Source organism: Stegostoma tigrinum, chromosome 30 (assembly GCF_030684315.1).
Source record: "Stegostoma tigrinum isolate sSteTig4 chromosome 30, sSteTig4.hap1, whole genome shotgun sequence".
Classification (NCBI taxonomy): domain Eukaryota; kingdom Metazoa; phylum Chordata; class Chondrichthyes; order Orectolobiformes; family Stegostomatidae; genus Stegostoma; species Stegostoma tigrinum.
Window position 1 is genome coordinate 30437667 of NC_081383.1, and position 19029 is coordinate 30456695.

Consider the following 19029-nt stretch of genomic DNA (forward strand, 5'->3'; position numbering starts at 1 on the left):
TTCCAGCAACTTCTGTTTTTGTTCATTAGTTCACATGCTTTGGTTAGTTTTGGATAGGTAAAGATATAGTCAAGGGAGAGCAGTCCAGTTGAGGGATGGCTTAGTGAATTCACTGCACAGAGGCCAAAGAATATGGGAAGGGGCAGACATCAGAGAATTTTCCAGCAACTTCATGTTTAAAACTAATTATATGACTCACTAAAGTTATATATTAATCTATCATGGTCAAAGTCCTTTCAGCCAACACCTCCATTCATAAGCATTCTCTATCAATGGTAAATGGCATCTGGAATGACGTGGAACCCATTTTCATTGGCATTTCACTATTTTCTTGTTATTCTCAGAATCTCTGTCATTTTGAAACTGCTTGTACTGTTCAGCTGAATTATTAACTCTTAATTCTCCAATATGTCCAACATTTGCACTACATGTAATTTCATATGTATTTTTAAACAGTGGCATATTGTCATCAATGTTATTGTATTCAATGGGTGCTGACCTATGTTGACTGTTTCCTGTTTTTGTGAAAAAACTGTCAATATTCCCAGAGAGCCCTCTAAATTTAAAAAAGCCATGAATTTCCTAAATTCTGAATAGAAAGAATGTGATAGTCAAGACTTCATTTCTAAGATTTTTACTGTAACAAGCAAACAAAAATCAACGTAAATCAGACATTAGTTCACAAGCAACTAATACATCAACCTGAAGAAAATGGTAAGTTTTGTTCCGCACCAACAAATGTAATCAAAACATATCTTACAAAATGTGTTTACCAAAATTCACGTTTCTTGCAGAACTGCAGAGTTGCAGGAACAGTACATTAGCCACTCCAGCTCTTTAGCACGTTCACTTCTCCGACTATGCCAAGTTGAATCTTCCAATGTCACTTGACAATTAATGCACTCAGCCTGACTTTTCCCAGAATGATTACTACTTGGTAAGGCTATCTCAAAAGGATGTGTGTTCTTTAAATCATGAAGACCTCTGTCTATTTGGTTCTTTTCGTTTTGAACAGAAACCAAATCTCAAATGTCCCAAATTTCTCATTGCAGCAGCTCCTCTACTTCTACTTTCAAGCAGCAGCTTCCATTTTCTCTGTGATACTGTGAAAAGGTATAAAACTGACCACCCTATCTCAATGAAGGTTAGGAAGTTATAGAAGTTTATAAAATCATAAGGGGTATGGATAGGGTTAATGGTAGGTCTCTTTTCATAAGATGGGGGATTTCAAGACTAGGGGGCACATTTTTAAGATGAGAGGAAAGAGATTTAACAAAGAGATAAGGGCAACATTTTTACATAGTGAGTAGTTCACGTGTGGAATGAACTTCCTGAGGAAGTGGTGGATGTGGGTACAATTGCAATGTTTAGAAGACATTTGGATAAATGCCTGAATAGGAACGGTTTGGAGGGATACGGGCCAGGAGCAGGCAGGTGGGATTGGTTTAGTTTGGGATTATGTTTGGCATGGACTGGTTGGATCGAAAGGTTTGTTTCTGTGCTCCATGACGCTATAACTCTATTGTAACCAGATTACATAGGCATACCTTGAGAGAATGCATATATCAGGAATTATCGGTTTGACTTTGCGTTAAATGTATATTTAAAAGCATAAATTGTATGCCTTGCCATGTCTAAACACCCTATGATCTGTATGTCTTTGTATGTTATGATCTGCCTGTACTACTTGCAAAACAAGGCTTAGGTACGTGTGACAACAACAATAAATCAAAACAAATCTGACTTGGAAGGTCCAGTATCTGAACACGATGCTTTTTTTTCAATGCAACTGTTACACTGTGTAATATCAGCTATCAGTCTTCTTACGGTATCAGTGGAAACAGAGACAAGCATTCAAACTTATCCTCTTGCACTCATCAGAACAGGTACATTGTTAAGATTTGGGTTAATGTTAAGGGTTTTAAACTATGGAAGCAGCCTTAAAGTGCTTTATTTACCAGTATCAGTCATAATCTCCGATGGGTGTAGGCTTATTGAAGGACCTCACATTACCATACCATCTCAAACCACTTGACCTCACAGCTTATCATTTAGCTAGCATTAAACATCATGAGGCAGGTAGTGAAAATAACGTTGCACAGAAAGTTGCAGATTGCCATATTAAGAAGAAACTACAGGCTTGGAAGGCTTGCCCTTTATTCTGATTATTTATAGTGTGAATATATTGTAATGACAGATTGACGAAGTGTATTCTTTTCCTCCAGTTCCACTACTCCACTGGGGACACTCAAATGTGTGTGGTTTATATGTGTGTGTACACACACACACACACACACACACACTCACATGCACACGCACACGCATATGCACACGCACACATATGTATATGTATATATGTGTATATATATGTGGGTGTGTGTGATATATATATATGCATATGCATAATATATTGTGTGTATATTAAATGTTTACCTAGTTACATTTATGGCCCAATTATATATTTACTGATATTACTTTCAAGATACATAAAAAGGTCCGTTAACAAGGTGTTTTTAATAAGCAATTTTTTAAATAAGAAGAACAAAATTTATTGAACAAAGGTGCAAAGCTGATTAACAGACAGTTTGAAAATGAAAGTATAAATATTCAATCTTTTAAGTACCCTAACACACATATATATACATATACAGACACCAACAAGTCAATGAAAAATAAAGGCAGTTTCTCTGCAGAGGTTGATTTAATAAAATATACTTTGATGAAATAATTGTTAATTCTTGAAGAAAGAAGGATATGATGTGAAATATTCGGGAATACTTTTAGTCTAATGTCTAATTATACATTGATAGGTCACCAGACACATGCAGTTGCCATGGAGATCTTTCTGAAGCAGGTCATTCAGGAAATGTTGACAGCAAGCCTTCCAGAAGGTTCAGGAGGACTGCTGCATTGACTTTCCAGCTTTCAAGATGGACTGTTAGAGATATTTTATTGAAAAAAGACAGAAAAAGCTGAGTTCGGTGGCTCTTCTTGGAGCAGGCTACAACCCCAGATGACTTTTCCAAAAACAATATCCAAGTAATTCAAACCCAAAACACCTGTCAGTCATAAACATCGATGTGCGGCCCTTTTGCAAAGTGGTCTTAAATGACAACGTTGTTAGACTGGGTGTGTGGCAGGTGGTGAGATAAAAATCTCTTGGCCTTATCACCTGTTGAAAGTGCATCTACCCCAGACAGTATCAGCGGGAGCGCCACTGCATTATCCTTCTGAAGGTGAAATCCTGCCTTCACATTGAGGATACCCTCCAACATGCTTGGTGTTGTGGCCAATGTGCGAAATGGGACAGGCTTTGAATGGAAATTTGCAACTCAAAACTGAGCATCCATGAGACACTGTGGGCTATCAGGAGCAGCAGAATTGCGTACAACCACAGTTTGTAACCTCATTGCCCAGTGCATCCCACACTTTTACCATTGCCACAAAGCCAGAGGATCAACCCTGGTTCAGTGAAGATTTCCAGGAGAATGTTGATAACAAAGTGTGAAGCTGGATGAACACAGCAGGCCAAGCAGCATCTCAGGAGCACAAAAGCTGACGTTTCGGGCCTAGACCCTTCATCAGAGACCCTCTCTGCAGTTCCCATTATCTCCAGGAGAATGTTGTACGTGTACCCGACCTTTAAGAGAGTCCATCATTAAATCCTCCGCGTGTAGACATTGTTATGTCTCTGCCTGGCTGCTTTGGAGATACTGAGCTGCACACACAGAAATCAGTTGGTTGCTGTTATGTCTGGTTCACAACAGTACCAAGGTATACCTAAAAATGAACCTGTTGAAATTGCAATACACGACTAGTTGCGTGCTAAGCAGCACAAGCAACATGCAATAAACAGCGAAAGGATCCTGCAATAGAAGGATCAGATCTAGGCTCTGCACTGTTACCAATTCCAGTTATGATTGGTGACCAACAAGTAAAGAACTCACTGGAGGAGGAGTCTCCACAAATATCCCATCCTAAATGAGGGAAGAGCCCAGCACATCAGGGCAAAGGATAATGTTGAAGCATTTGCATCTATCTTCAGCCAGACCTACTGAATGGATGACCTATCTTAGCTTACTCCTAAGGTCACTAGCATCACAGAAGCCAGTTGCCTGCCATTGATTCACTCCACATCATATCAAAACATGGATGGATGCACTGGTTAGTGCAACGGCTCTGGGCTATGATAGCATTGTGGCAATATATTAAAGACTTTTGCTCTAGAACATGCCATATCATGAGCTGAGCTGTTCCAACACTGATATCCACTTTTAAAGTGATGTGTTGCCCAGGTATGTCCTTCTTATATAAAGCAGGGCAAATCCAACTTGGGCCAGTTACTGTCCCATCAGCCTGTGTTCAATCATTCTGAAAATGGCCGAAGCTGTTGATCAGAGAGCCACTTCTCACTCTTTGATGCTCAGTTTGGTTTCCTGTAGGCTCAAAAAGGTGGCACCCCAACATCTTCTCCAGGGAAATTAATATTGGCCAATAAATGCTGACCTAGCCACTCATACCCACGTCCCATGTATGAATAACAAAGAAAATCAAATTTGGAATCTATTTCCCAGTGAGAGGCAGAAATTGGAGAAGCTGGGAATGAAACATCAAAATATTAAAATAAAATGCCTGCAGCTGTGTAGAAAGATAAAGAGAGTCAGCTTCTCTTTCCCTAATCTCCATCAGTTGTGGGAAGCAGTGTCACATTACCAGCTAATCAAAACGAGTAGACAGCCTAATTTGAACAAAGCAAATTAAAACTTGAACTCATTCAAACAAATTGCTCACCTTTATCACAGCGCTGAGAACTATACCGAAACAGAGACAACAAATAGAGCCACGATAATTGCTCATGATTTGAGAATACATTGGAGGTTAATATTCCAACAACATGTTCCCATCATGGGACAACAGTCACCGGGATTGAGTATCTGGACACTGCATGTCTGTAGCTCAAGGCACTACAATCTGCTGAGGTTTGCTCCGAGTAGGTACATTTTCATTTGGATACAATTGGAACATTGAAACAAATAATTCTGCGATAAAAAAGTCGGTATGTATAAAGGCTCTTATTCATAGCTGAGAACTGTCTTTGTGTTATTTCTATTGGTAAGTATAGCATGGCTTTGGGACAGACAGATTCTGAACATTACAGAGCAGGAAAGAAACAGATAGGGTTCTTACTCCTTATCTTTAAGGTGGAATTATATATCCCAGGTCACACTGGATTTACACCTTTCTCATCCAATACCACAGATAGCAAATATCTAATGGGGCCTGTCTTGGCTCTATAAAAGGATTTTCAGTCCCTGAGACTGTCTTACTCCATGGATTTGTGTACGGAATCTAGACTGAGTCTTCAGAAGAGCACTGCATTGTTGGAGGTCCTGCTTTTCTGATATCCTTTCAGATATCCTGGTTGGGGTTTTTCCCCTCAATGTAGGAAATGGAAAATTGGACTATTTCTGCATGCAAACCTCACCCTGAGGGGGTGCAGGAGGGAGAGAATGCTGCGAAGTAATTCCTCTGGAATTTTAACCAAAGTATCTCCTTAGTTGGAATAGAGACAGTTCCCTGTCCAACTAAGACAGGGGTGATGTGTTGAAGCTGAAAGGTCAACCGAAGGATGTCCACCTTGAGAGAAGCAGTAGAGTTTTATACAGGGGATGTCACTAACGTAGAGGTTCCTTCTCATAAATCTTTTCAAACTTTGCACAAAACTATCAGGTCTGTGAGGCAGGCCATGGCTGTTGTTGGAGGGTGTGGATTTGTTGGCTTTTCTGCACATCCCCAGACACACAGGGAAGGTCTTTAGGTCCTGCTGAAGCCCTTCCATCTTCCCCAGCTCAGTATTCCCCTCTCCCATTCGGTCTACTTCTGTCTGCCCACCTCCAGCAGTTAAACTGCCTTGTGGGGCAAGTTGTCCTGATAGCCCCGAAAGGGCAAATATAGGATCCCATCTCTGGTAAGTGACATTCACCTCCTTCACCCACCTCAGTGGGATCTGTAAACCAAGCCCGATGGGAGAATCATTGTAGTCTTTCTCATAAATGAATAACCCATTGTCTAGGTCCGAGGTAAGATGTATCACTTGAGTGAAATACCAAAGAACAGCATGTAGCTATGGAATTCCATCTGGCTGTCAGGGAACGAGAGAACAATAATGGAGGAAAATAGAAATAAAGGGTGAGCAATTCACTTCAGTAAGTGAACGATTCAAGCAATGTGGCATTATGACCACCAGGTGGCCTCCTACTCCAAGAAGTCACCTTGTTTTCCACAAGGTCACACTGGATTGACTTTGAAATTAAGTTATTCAGCTCCCAGTGTGAAGTCTCTATTAATGGGAGCATATCTGAAAGGATTGGCTTTGAAGGTCAGTGCCCTGTTTCACAGCTGTCTGAGGGTGCTGGCCATTATGCCAGGAATCCAATAAGGTAACTGTTGTGCCTGATGCTGTGCTGGGAGAGCAGGCTCGCAGTCTCAGGCAACTTCTGTTTTAATTTAAGGTTATAAATGTATGGACAGTCTGATATCAATCCAAGGACATGTCCAGAAGCTGACTTGTCTGCTTAGTGCATTAGGCAAGCACTTTGTCACTACAGGAACATATAATCGAATCAGACAAAACGTCAGGCTACAGAAACACATGTAGAGCTTTGCATTTCTAAAATCAGTTTGCCTGCTGGGGTTTTCAGTTCCATAAGTGAGCAGTAAGTACAAGCTCTTCGTCTTTCCCATGGCTGCCTCGACTGATGGTGATCATGTTGGAATGTGGGACCAGAAACAAATCTGGCCCTAACCCTGCCTGGTGACTATATATCCCAGGGCAGATTGGATTTATACCTTTCTCATCCAATGCCACAGGTAGCAAACCTCGAATGGTGCCTGCCTTGGTTCTATAGAAGGATCATCAGTCCTTGAGATTGTCTCACTCCATAGATTACAGAATCTAGACTGAGCTTTTAGGGGAGTGCTGCATTGTTGAAAGTGCTGTTTTTTTACGAAGAGCTGTTAAACAGACTATTCTAAACAAGACCAGCACTGCTCTATGTTCTCACAGGAGTTGTAAACGCAGCCTGGAAATGAAAAGCGGCTGCGATTATATCCACAGTGAGGACTTGTGTAGAATAGATTGTAGGTAACATCGGGATAGTCAGCATGGCTTCATCCTGGTTAGGCCCTGTCTTGCAGATTTGATGGAATTGTTTGAGGGAGTCTCGAAGACGATTGATGAGGATAGGTTGGTGGATGTTGTCTCCGTGGACTTTACTAAAGCATTTGTCAAAGTCTCTCATGGTAGGCAGGTAGAGGAGTTTAAGTCACGTGGGATCCACAATGAGTTGTAAGTTAGATACAAAATTGGCTTGTCATAGAAGACAGAGGGTAATTGGGGAGGGGCATTTTTCTGGCTGGAGGCCTGTGAGCAAAAGTGTTCCACAGGGTTCAGTGCTGGGATCTATGTTGTTTCTAATATGTAATATATAAATTATTTGGATGAAAATGGAAGTGGTCTGAATAGCAAGTTTTTAGATGTCACAATAATTGGTGGAGTTGTGGTCAGTAAGGATGCTTGGTCAAAGATATAAAGCAGGATAAAAATCTATTTGAAAATTGGGTGGAGAAATGCCAGATGGAGTTTAAGCCAGACAAGTGTGACGTGATGCATTTTGGGAGGCCAAATGCGAGAGGGAAGTGTACAGTAAATGGCAGGACCCTTAGGAGCATTGATATACAGAGGGAGCAAGTCCAAAGTAACCTGAAAGTGGCAGCACGGGGGGATAAGATGGGAAAGATTGCATACTAGCCTTCATCGATCACAGCATTGAATGTAGAAGTTGGCGAGCTATGTGGCAGCTTTATAAAACTTTAGTTAGACCACATCTGGAGCACTGTGTGCGGTTCTGGGCATCACACTATAGGAAGGATGTGAGGCTTTGGAGAGGGTGCCAAACACGTTTACCAGAATGAAGCCTGGATTTGGTAAAAACCAAAAGAATTGTGGATGCTGCAAATCAGAGACAAAAGCAGAAATTGTTGGAAAAGTTCAGTAGGTCTGGCAGCACCTGTGGAGAGAAATCGAAGTTAACGTTTCGAGTCGAGAGACCCTTCCTATTTTTGTCTCTGTTGCCTGGATTGGAGTGTGTTTGCTATAAGGAGAGATTGGACAATCTTGGATTGTTTTCACTGGAGGCTAAGGAGTGAGCTGATAGAAGTATGTAAAGCTGTGAGAGGCATGGATAGGGTGGATAGGGGGAGTGTTTTTCCCAGAGTGAAAATGTCAAATTCTAGGGGGCACAGGTTTATGGTGAGGGGGGAGAAGTTTAAAGGAGATGAGTGAGGTTAGGTTTTTACTGAGTGAGTGGAACAAGCTGCCAGGGGAGATGGAAGAGGCAGATATGATAAGCAACGTTTAAGAGACACTTAGACAGACAGGTGAGAAGGCAGGGAATTGAGGGATACAAACCATGTGCAGGCAAATGGGATTAGATTAGAATGGCATCATGGTTGGTACAGACATGGAGGACTGAAGGGTCTGTTCTCTGCTGAGCTGTTCTGTGTTCTACATTAGAGGGCTCATCTGTCTTCTCAGGTGGATTTAAAAAGAAATCACAAACACAATTTGGAGAATAATATTTATCCCTAACTCAAATACCAGAGTTTTGGGTCTTAAACCTTATTGTCATCGCAGGGTATTGTACAAACTAAACACGCACTTGAAATTGTTTATGTTAATCTCTCTACCATTGGCAGTCATGCCTGCATTTACCAGGACCCCAAACAGTGGCATTTTCTGTGTAACCCTCTTGGTTTTGTGTCTTCCTTTTTCTTCTTTAAAAATCCTCTTAACACACATGTTTTTTGATCATCTGACCTCTACGGCAAATTTTGTAACACTTCTCTGAAGAGTCTTCGTACATTTTGCAATACTAGTGGTGCCATATAATTGCAAATTGTTGTATCTATTGTCTGACCCAGACACACTATTTTTCAAATTATTTCATGCATGAAGATCACGTTTAGTTAAAATGTGGTGATACCCATGAAGCCATGGAGGATGGAGTTCATTACACAACCCTGTAATGACGGGACAAGATCACGTGTAATTTTCCCATCCTTACTTGTCGAAGGTGTGGCAGAGATTAACAGAGCAATAATTACAGAAAGAAAGGACTTCCTCTTTCTTTCATTACAGAACAACAGGATCCTGTCTCCTAGAATAATCCACCAGCTCTGGTTGCAAAGAGGCGATTCACAAGTTAAATGAAGAGTGACCTACACAAATTATGAAATTGATTGACCAGTTTGACTGACGATGCTGCTACTGAAGGAGATAAACTATCACTGGCCGTGATAATAAGCTCATGTTCACAGCTATTGTGATTGATTGTTCAGTGGGGGAGAGGCTTGTTTTCCAATTCATCGATGGCTCACCAGACTCATTACAAGCTATTACCAAGCCCTAATCATGAAAGCTGGACTTAAATAAATTGCTTTTATTTTTTTATGAGGGTAATCACTGGGAAGCCAGTTGGAAGGGAGAGACCAGTAAGCAGGAAGTTGCTTGTGGCTTTAAAAAGACAAAATAGAAGGGTGGAGGCTAAAGATTAAGAGTGAACAGGGATATCACCAAAAAGGTATTAGAGTTTGGAATAAGTCACCAGCGAGGACAATTAGAATTCATTGTGTAAATAGATCCAAAGGTGGTGGGGGAGTAAATTTCTATTTGTAATGCTTCTGGTTCCACGACCACATAGTTAGGAATACAAATTTATACATCTATTTCTAATGGAAAAATCAGGAATATATGGAACTGTCTGGATACTTTCCAGATAGAAAATATTTTTTAGTGTGTGATTTCTTGGAAATGAAGTTAACACATTAAAGTGTGATGTGATTTACTTCTGTTTGCAGAAAGCTAAATGAGTTTGGAGAAAAAGACAAGAAAAGCTTTTAGGGAGATAAAAGGCGGGTGTTTATAGCCCTTAATTGCTAGAAATCTTGGCTTTGAAAAGACATCTGTTCTGATGGTTGCCAAGCAACACTTTCTGGATCTGAGTTTAATTTTTTCAAACCTAGAGGGTCATAAAAAATTCCTCAGGAATTGTCTGTCTGCCTATATCTGTCTCTGTCTCTCTATGTGTCTGACTCACTGTCTCTCTGTTTCCAGGAATCTGATCAAAATGCTAAATATCAGCATTTCTAACCCTCTTTTAAACCCTGGAAATCTGACTGTACAATCATGGCTTGGGTCCGACAATTTCAATCTAAAATGAATATCATCCATTGGTCTACGCTCTCACAGTTTGATTTCTTTGACAGGTAACATGACCATGATGAGTCATCAGATGTTGTCTCTGTTTACAGATCTTGGCCAATAAAGATGATATTTTTCTTGCTTTCTTTTTGTTTTGGAAAGCCAACATCTCTGCAAAATCTGCTACCTCTTATGTTGTGAACATATTTGGGGAAAGGAGATATATTCTAATTCCAGATCACAGTAACATTTGTCACTTGTTTACTGTAAGATTCAGTTTGTTTTATAATAGGATTTATTTTTGAGGTCATTAAACAGGCCTTTGCTATTCTGGATAGTAGTGAAAAGAGGAATGAACTGGCCATTTTGGTGATGGAGTAAAAAACATTTACATGAATGGTATGACTGGTAAGCAGCAGTGGGGCTTGAATACCTGAATCCATTTCTCCTTTCACACTAAATCCATTGCACCCAGAAGATCTGAACCATTATTGGGTTGGTGATCCCATTTGAATTTTACTGCTATGTTGTTACTATCAAATAGGGAGCCAGCTGCAGACTGTTGATTTGGAACAATGGAAAATGATTCCTATCTAAATTACCTGGCAGGTTATGCCTTGGCTGGTTGGCTGCACGGGTATTGGGAGCTGGTGAGTTGGGACAACTGTCTGTGAGAATTTTAGTAGCTTGGAGGAGATTGTGCCAGGCCCCATGCAAACCTAAATTAAAAAGAAATCTTCAAATTGCATCACTACCTGAGCAGTCTGCTGGAGTGTCCCCTTTATATCAGCTGGTAAGGCTACTCAATGTCTAACAAATATGGCTAATATTTCAAATACAATATGGTTCTTCAGAATTGATTTGAAGTAAAGCCATATCTGACTTAAAACATTAACTCTGCTTCTCTCCTCCCAAATGTTGTCTGACCTACTGATTAATTCCAGCACTTTCTGACAGGCAACTCTACTGTTTGACATAATTTTATGACTTCGTAGCACTTGGTAAACAATTCTGACTGTGTTAATAGTTATACTAACTCCACGTTTAGATATTCTGTCAAACTTGTAATGAGGCTCATTTATGCTCACTGGTAGCAATGCACAATCGTGCACAATGACTAGTCCTCTGCAAAAACAAAAGGCATTTGTGCCAGAGATAGTCGGAACTGCTGATCTGCAGATACTGGAGAATCTGAGATAATAAGGTGTAGAGCTGAATGAATACAGCAGGTCAAGCAACATCAGAGGAGCAGGAAGGCTGATGTTTCGGGCCTAGACTCTTCTTCAGAAAAAGGGCCTGAAGAAGAGTCTAGGCCCGAAACGTCAGCCTTCCCGCTCCTCTGATGCTGCTTGACCTGTTGTATTCATCCAGCTCAACACCTTGTTATCTCAGGCATTTGTACCAGACTTGTCCCCTTTTTTGAAAATTACCTGAGAGTTTGGGAATGCTATAGATTTCCATTGCTATCTCCATGGCAATGACATGGCCAATCAGAATCCTTTTTCCCTGTAGTTTAAGGAGGGGGAGGTGATGGCCTAGTAGTATTATTACTGGACTGTTAATCCAGAGACCCAAATAACAGTCCAGAGACCCGGGCTCAAATCCCATCACTGGAAGATGGTGGAACTTGAATTCAATAAATGTCTGGAATTAAGAATCTAATGATGACCATGAATCCATTGTTGATTGTTGGGGAAAAAAACCCATCTGGGTCACTAATCCCCATTAAGGAGGGAAACTGCCATCCTTACCTGGTCTGGCGTATATGTGAGTTGCCCTCTGGGCAATTAGGAATTGGCAATAAGTGCTGCCTAGGTAACAATGCCTTCATCCCATGAATGAATAAAGGAAATTGTTGTAATCATTTGAAATTTGTAATTCTTCCATTTGTCTTGACTAGTGCAATGGGTCTTTTTCTGTTGGGCAAAATGCAACACAAGTGGAATCCTGAAAGGGTCTGTGCTCAGATTTCAGGTTTTTAGTCACTTCATGGAATACCCAACAGTGTGGAAGTAGGCCATTCAGCCTATTGAGTCCAAACTGCCCCTCTGTAACGCTGCATTTCCTATGGCTAACCCATCACATCCTTGGACATTATGGGTGATTTAGCATGACCAATCCATCTAAACTGCACAACTTTGGACTGTGGGAGGAAACCAGACCATCTGGAAGAAAATTCAACGATAACATTGGGAAAATGTGCAATTTTCTTACAGACTGTTGCCCAAGGCTGGGATTGATCCTGGGCCCCTGGCACTGTGAGACAGCAGTGCTGACCACTGACCCAGTAAATGTGGAGCTGGAAAAGCACAGCAGGTCAGACAGAATCCGAGGAGCAGGAAAGTCAATGTTTCAGGTTCTGATGAAGGATTTTGGCCCAAAATGTTGACTTTTCTACTCCTCAGGTGCTGTCTGTCCTGCTGTGATTTTCCAGCTGTACATTTATTGACTCTACCTTCCAGCATCTGCTGCCCTTACAGTCTCCTAACCACTGAGCCACTGTGCTGCCCGTACCTGAAATGGGAACTGTGCATTAATAACTATGCCCCACTTTTCAACAAGGTATCCCAAACTACACATTCCTAATGAGGGCACCAAGATGACCAATTTGCCTGAGTTCATTGCTTTTTAGGGCACAAGCAATTCAGACCAGCTTTCATTATTAACAGAATGTGGCTATTTATTACACCCTTAACTTTAGCAAATACTACAGAAAAATAAGCATTTCCAATATACTCCTGCATGACTTGAACTATACCCCTTTGAAAATCCCAAATACACACACACAAACTCACATTCAATCACTATTAAGGCTGAGAAAAGACAAAAGCTAGATGGTGATAATATGGTTGGAATAAGACTACAGACAGAACTAGCAAATTTTAATAAAGGTCAAAGTGCCAGATGCCCAGGTTGGGTTGAATTGTCTCACACATTCCTTTTAACTTTTGCCACTGCAAATAAAATATATGCAGCACTTGATATTCAAATTACAATGTTCTCCTGATTGTTCAGTCCAACTTCCATTTCAGTTTATTGCTATTGTTATATTGTTATAAAATACTGTTTTAAATTCAGTGACTCAGATGATGGAAGCAAAGGCATAATAACTTAATTTGCAGATGACACAAAGACAGGTAAGGACGTCTGTAGCAAAGAGGGCATTAGGCAGATGCAGACAAGTACAGACTTATTGGTTGAATAAGCAAAAGCCTGGCAGATAGAGTTTCGACAACTTGCCCTTCTTTTTCGAATTTCTCCTTTTATTTCAGATTTTATCAGTGACAGTGTTTTTTTTTTATTGATGCGCAGAGCAATGTTTCCAACTTCAAATATTGTTGATCTTACCAATGTAGAACTTGCTTTGTGCGTGTCCTGTGCAGTGTAACCTTGTATAGCTTGCTCTGTGTCTAAGCACCGTACAATCTAAATGTCCTTATTTACTATGATCTGCCTGTACTGCTCGAAAAACAAAGCTTTTAACTGTACTTAGGTACATGCTACTACTATAAATCAAGTCTTATATGTTAAAACTGCAATCTGGTTTCTACAGCTGGATTGTAATGCTGCTTTGTCCCATCAGACAATATCTCTCTTGCTTTAGGCTCATGTGATTAAAAGTCTGCCTGAATATTGCATCGGAGAGAAAATAGGTATCCATGGTGGTCCCAAGCAGGGTCTCCTCTAGGACTTGCCCATTCTTCTGGTTAGATGCAGATGGCCACCGTCTGAAATTCCCACCCCTTCCCCAATTTCTTGAGAGGCAGTTTTGATGAAACTGCAGAAAGCTTGGTCATTTCACTGGTGCAGTGTTTAGAAAGATTGTGCCCCTTTTCTCAAAGTTTTCCAGATGAGGCCCTGTGTCCCCACAATCCAGGAGGTGATGTTCCCAATGGCCAGATTTCTAGCAAGACATTTCTAGGCAGGGGCTTAAGGACAAACTATAACTAAATCAACAGTAGTGGGATCAATCCCTAATCAGAATGAACAGTGACTAATTTCAACATAATAATTCCACTCCTAATTTGATCACATTTCTTTACTTTCATCCTCCTGACCTATGACTACATTTATAGAGAAATCATTTCTGAAGGGCTGTGGGCTGTAATAGCAGGCTCCAATTGAAATAAGATTCTAACTGTGTGCTAGCAACAATCATGCTACAGGTTTGATATCATAAGCAAAGTGACACATAGCAAAGGAAATACATAGGACATCAAACTGGTGTCTTCAACCAATCCTTCTCCTTCTTGTGTTTTTTTTTGCTTTCAACTTTTACCTTAAACTTACCTGGAGGGGAATGGAAGAGGGGTCTCCAGACCAGAGGCCGTCACTGGTGAGTTGCAGAGAGGAAGTGACCAGACTGCTGACCAGTCCTGGAGGCGAATCCCAGAGCGAAGACTGATATGAGAAGGCAAGTCCTGGAGCAGAGGGCGGTACAGGGATGTGAGTCCCAGGGAGGTGAGTCCCAGAGTGGAGGGTGGTACGGGGAGAGGAGCCCTGGAGCAGAGGGCAGTATGGGACGATACTGCCTCTTTATTAACTCTCTTAATTCCACCGGCAGCTTGGTGCTCCTCTCTGCAGTCAAATTGTGTGAACGGGACAGAATGGCCCATTTGGATATCAAAATAATTTTATTCCGTTTCTAGCAAAGACATCATTCTAGTCATAACAACAATGCATCTCCAGGTCTCCCTTCCTTCAGTGTTAGTTTGTTAGCTGAAATATTGAATCATACAGACATGTTTATACCTTAAACATGGTTTCCATTCTGATTCTGGGCAGCATACGGACTATAGCGATCTCAGAGTTAAACTACCAGCTGTTTCTGTTCCTGATTGCTATGATCCCTGTTGGAAAGCAGGCTTTGGAATCAGACTTCACTCTGATCTCCTCCTGATGAGATCCTTGTCAAGCACCTCTGTGGATGGTGGGAATTCTGGTGACTTTCTCTGGGCAATCATTGTTTCTTGAACTTCATCCCAGTTGGGTTCAGCCACCTTAGGAAAGAAGAAACTTGGTATTTAATGCCACAGGGTACCAATTATGTTCTTGTGTCGTAGTTGTTTAAAGTGCATGGTAAAAGCAAGTATGTTACTTCTAGCAATCGTATCCTATACAGTCATTACAAAGAGATTGTTATTGTCAAATGCGTTGCTGCACTCCACAAAGTTGCCAACAGGTGGCAGTCAAATCCTATACAGGGCAAACCATGCAAATTCAATGCAGGCACATGTGAAATATGGGTTCCCTAAAACAAATAAACAGAAAATGGTGCGACTGTTTCTTCTGATTGAGCTGCTTCCTGACCCTGCTGAGAATTCCAGCAAATGTTGATTTGATTCAGATTTTCAGCATTTGCAGTATTCAGCCTTTCAAAATCTTTCCACACGCAGTGACTGTTCGTGAAGAGGTACAGTCCCACTCTCAGCAACTGTCCCTGAGGGGCACAGCCTCACAGTCAGTGACTATTCCTGGGAGAATACAGTCTCACACTCAGCGACTGTCCCCAAGGGGTATACAGTCAGTGACTGTTCCTGAGTGGGGGCGGGAGGTACGGACCCACACTCGGTGACTGGTAGTGATTTCTTAGTTATGTTTATCACAAATAAAATTACTTACAGAGGAGTGCAATGGAGGAAAGATGAAAAGTATAGACAATCGAGTTGGAAACAATCCACTGTGATCAGGAATTAACTCTAAATCTTCTGTTCGGAAAAATAAGTGAGTTTTTTTGAATGCTACAGTTTGTTCCCTCAACACCAGCACTCAGACTAAGTACAAATTCGATTTGAGAGCAGTTTGGTGATGTTCCTAAGCGAATAATTGAGAAGCCTGAGTTTCTGGAGATGTGTTCAAAACACAGTGCGACAGTCGGGGAACTGACATAGAATAACATTTCATTGTTTTAAAAGTGGGATAAAGATCAGTTGTGGTGCTCTTCTCGAGATGGAATGTTGAAGATCCTGAATCTGGTTCATGATAGGACATCTGCTCCTCTTTCCTGGCCTGGCCAATCACTGTTTCCCCAATTACTCACTCCGAATGGTGAAAAAAAGCAGCTCACCACTGCCCCTCTCAAAGGACCAACAAATGTTAGCCTTGTCAGTGATGTTCACATGCTGGGAATGACAAAAGGGAAGGTGACTCTAATTGGAACGTATTGCACCCTGTGTGCTTGCTGGCAACACAAATTGAACTGCCAATGTTAGAGTCAAAGAGTCATAGAGGTCTACAGCATGAAAACAGGCTCTTCGGCCCAACTTGTTTCTGCAGCCCATTTTTCACAATTTATGCTAGTCCATTTGCCTGGGTTTGGTCCATACCCGTCCATACTGATCCCATCCAGGTACCTGTCTATATGTTTCTGAAATGACAAAGCTGTACTTGCATCTACTACGTCTGGCAGCCCGTTTCAGACGCTCACCACCCTCTGTGTGAGAAGAGCTGCCCCTCTGGAACCTTTTATATCTCTCCCCTCTCACTTTAAACCTGTGCCCCCTAGTTTTAGACTCCCCTACCGTGGAGAAAAGCTGTCCACAATCTACTTTATCTATGCCTCACATAATTTTATAGACCTCTATAAGGTCACCCTTCAGTCTCCTACGCTCCAGGAGGTAAAGTCCCAGCCTATTCAACCTCTTCTTATAACTCAAAACTTCCAGACCAGGTAGCATCCTTGTAAATCTTTTCTGCACTCTTTCTAGTTTAATAATATCCTTTCTCTCGTAGGGTGTCCAGAATTGCACACAGCACTCCAAATGTGGTCTCACCAACATCTTGTGCAGTTGCAACAAGATGTCCTAACTCCTTTGCTCAATGCTCTGGTAGATGAAAGCAAGCATGAGGAAAACCTGTTTCACTGCCCTGTCTACCTGTGACTCCACTCAAGGAGCTGTGAACCTGTACCCTTCAGATCTCTTGATTCTGTAAGTCACCCCAGGACCCTACCATTGACTGTGTAAGTCTTGTGTTGGTTTAACCCACCAAAATGCAATGCCTTGCATTTATATAAATTAAGCTCCATTTGCCATTCCTTAGCCCACTGGCCCAGTTGATCACGATCCCGCTGCATTTCCAGATAATCTTCTTCACTGTCCACTAATCTTGGTATCACCCACAAACATACTAATCATAACTTCTAAATTCTCATGCAAATCATTTGTGTAAATGATGCGTAACAGTGGATACAGCTGCTGGCTTCAGGCCTCCAGTCTGAAAACAACCCTCCACCACCACCCTCTGTCTTCTACCATAATGCCAGTTATGTATTCGATCAGCTAGCTCGCCCCAGATCTTGAGATTTAACCTTCCTCAGCAACCTACTGTGAATGATCTTGTCAGAATCGTTGCTAAAGTACTCCATCCAGTAACTATGTGGTTGCTTGCTGGCCCATTTAGCAGGTAAAGGAGGTTGGAACAATTGTTGAAATTGCTGACTAAACATTGATATGGAGGTTTATAAGCCGGTTTTGGGGAATATTGACAAGGGTCTGTTTCCCTGCTGTATGAGTCTATGATTCTATGACTCCCTGTGAGTCAAATACGCAGCTGGTGGGTTTACTCATTTGACACAATGTTAACTTTGAACGGCTATTACACATCTGGCTCCAAATCTCTTGAGCTGAGTTTATTTTTCAGATCACAGCTGATGTGGATTTTGCCTGCAGGAGGATGGATTCATCCAGGAGAGAGTGTGGGGCTTCTGTCATGGGCTGAACCCAGGCCTCAGGGAGATATGGGCTGAAATTAAGCACAGTGATTGGATTGGTTTATCACAGTGATGAGCTGAGATGGTGAGAATCTCTGCCCCAGGGCAGATCTGTCTAAGACCAGAGGGCATAGGTTTAAGGTAAGGACCAAATGGTTTAGAGGAGATCTAACAAAAAACCAAATTCTCCCAGAGGGTGGTAGAAATATAAAATGTGCTGCCTGAAATGGGGTGGCGGGGCGGCGTGGGTACAGGCAGATATACTCGCAATATTTTAGAAACATCTGGGTGAGCTTTAAAATGTCAGGACATGGTAGGCTATGGACCAAATGTAGGTAAATGAGATTAGTCTAGTTTAGGGACAATGGGAACTGCAGATGCTGGAGACTCCAAGACAACAAAATGTGAGGCTGGATGAACACAGCAGGGCAATCAGCATCTCAGAGCTCTCTGATGAAGGGTCCAGGCCTGAAACGTCAGCTTTTGTGCTCCTGAGATGCTGCTTGGCCTGCTGCGTTCATCCAGCTTCACACTTTGTTATCTATATAAATGGTGTCAGCTTTGTTGAGTGATGTTGGAGTCAACCAAGGGAGTTTTCTATCACAGTCTTAATTTTTTTTTCTTATTCATTCATATGGCTGGCTAGGCCAGCATTTATTGTCCATCCCTAATTTGTCAAGAGGGCAGTTAAGAGTCGACCACATTGCTGTGGGTCTGGAGTCACATGTAGGCCAGACCAGGTAAGGATGGGCAGTTTCCTTCCCTATAGGTTGTTGGTGAATCAGATGGGTTTTTCCAACAATCAGCAGATGATTCAGGGTCATTATTAGACTCTTAATTCCAGATTTTTATTGAATTCAAATCCCACCATCCCAAAGTGGGATTTGAACCCAGGTTTTGCCTGGCTCTCTGGATTAACAGCCCTGTGATATTACCACAGTAGCCAGGCTTTGGGGATTCAGGATGTCAGTTGCTGGCTGCAGGATTCGTAGCCTGTGACTTTATAGCTATGGTAATTATATGATTAATCCAGTTCAGTTTCTAGCCAATGGTAACC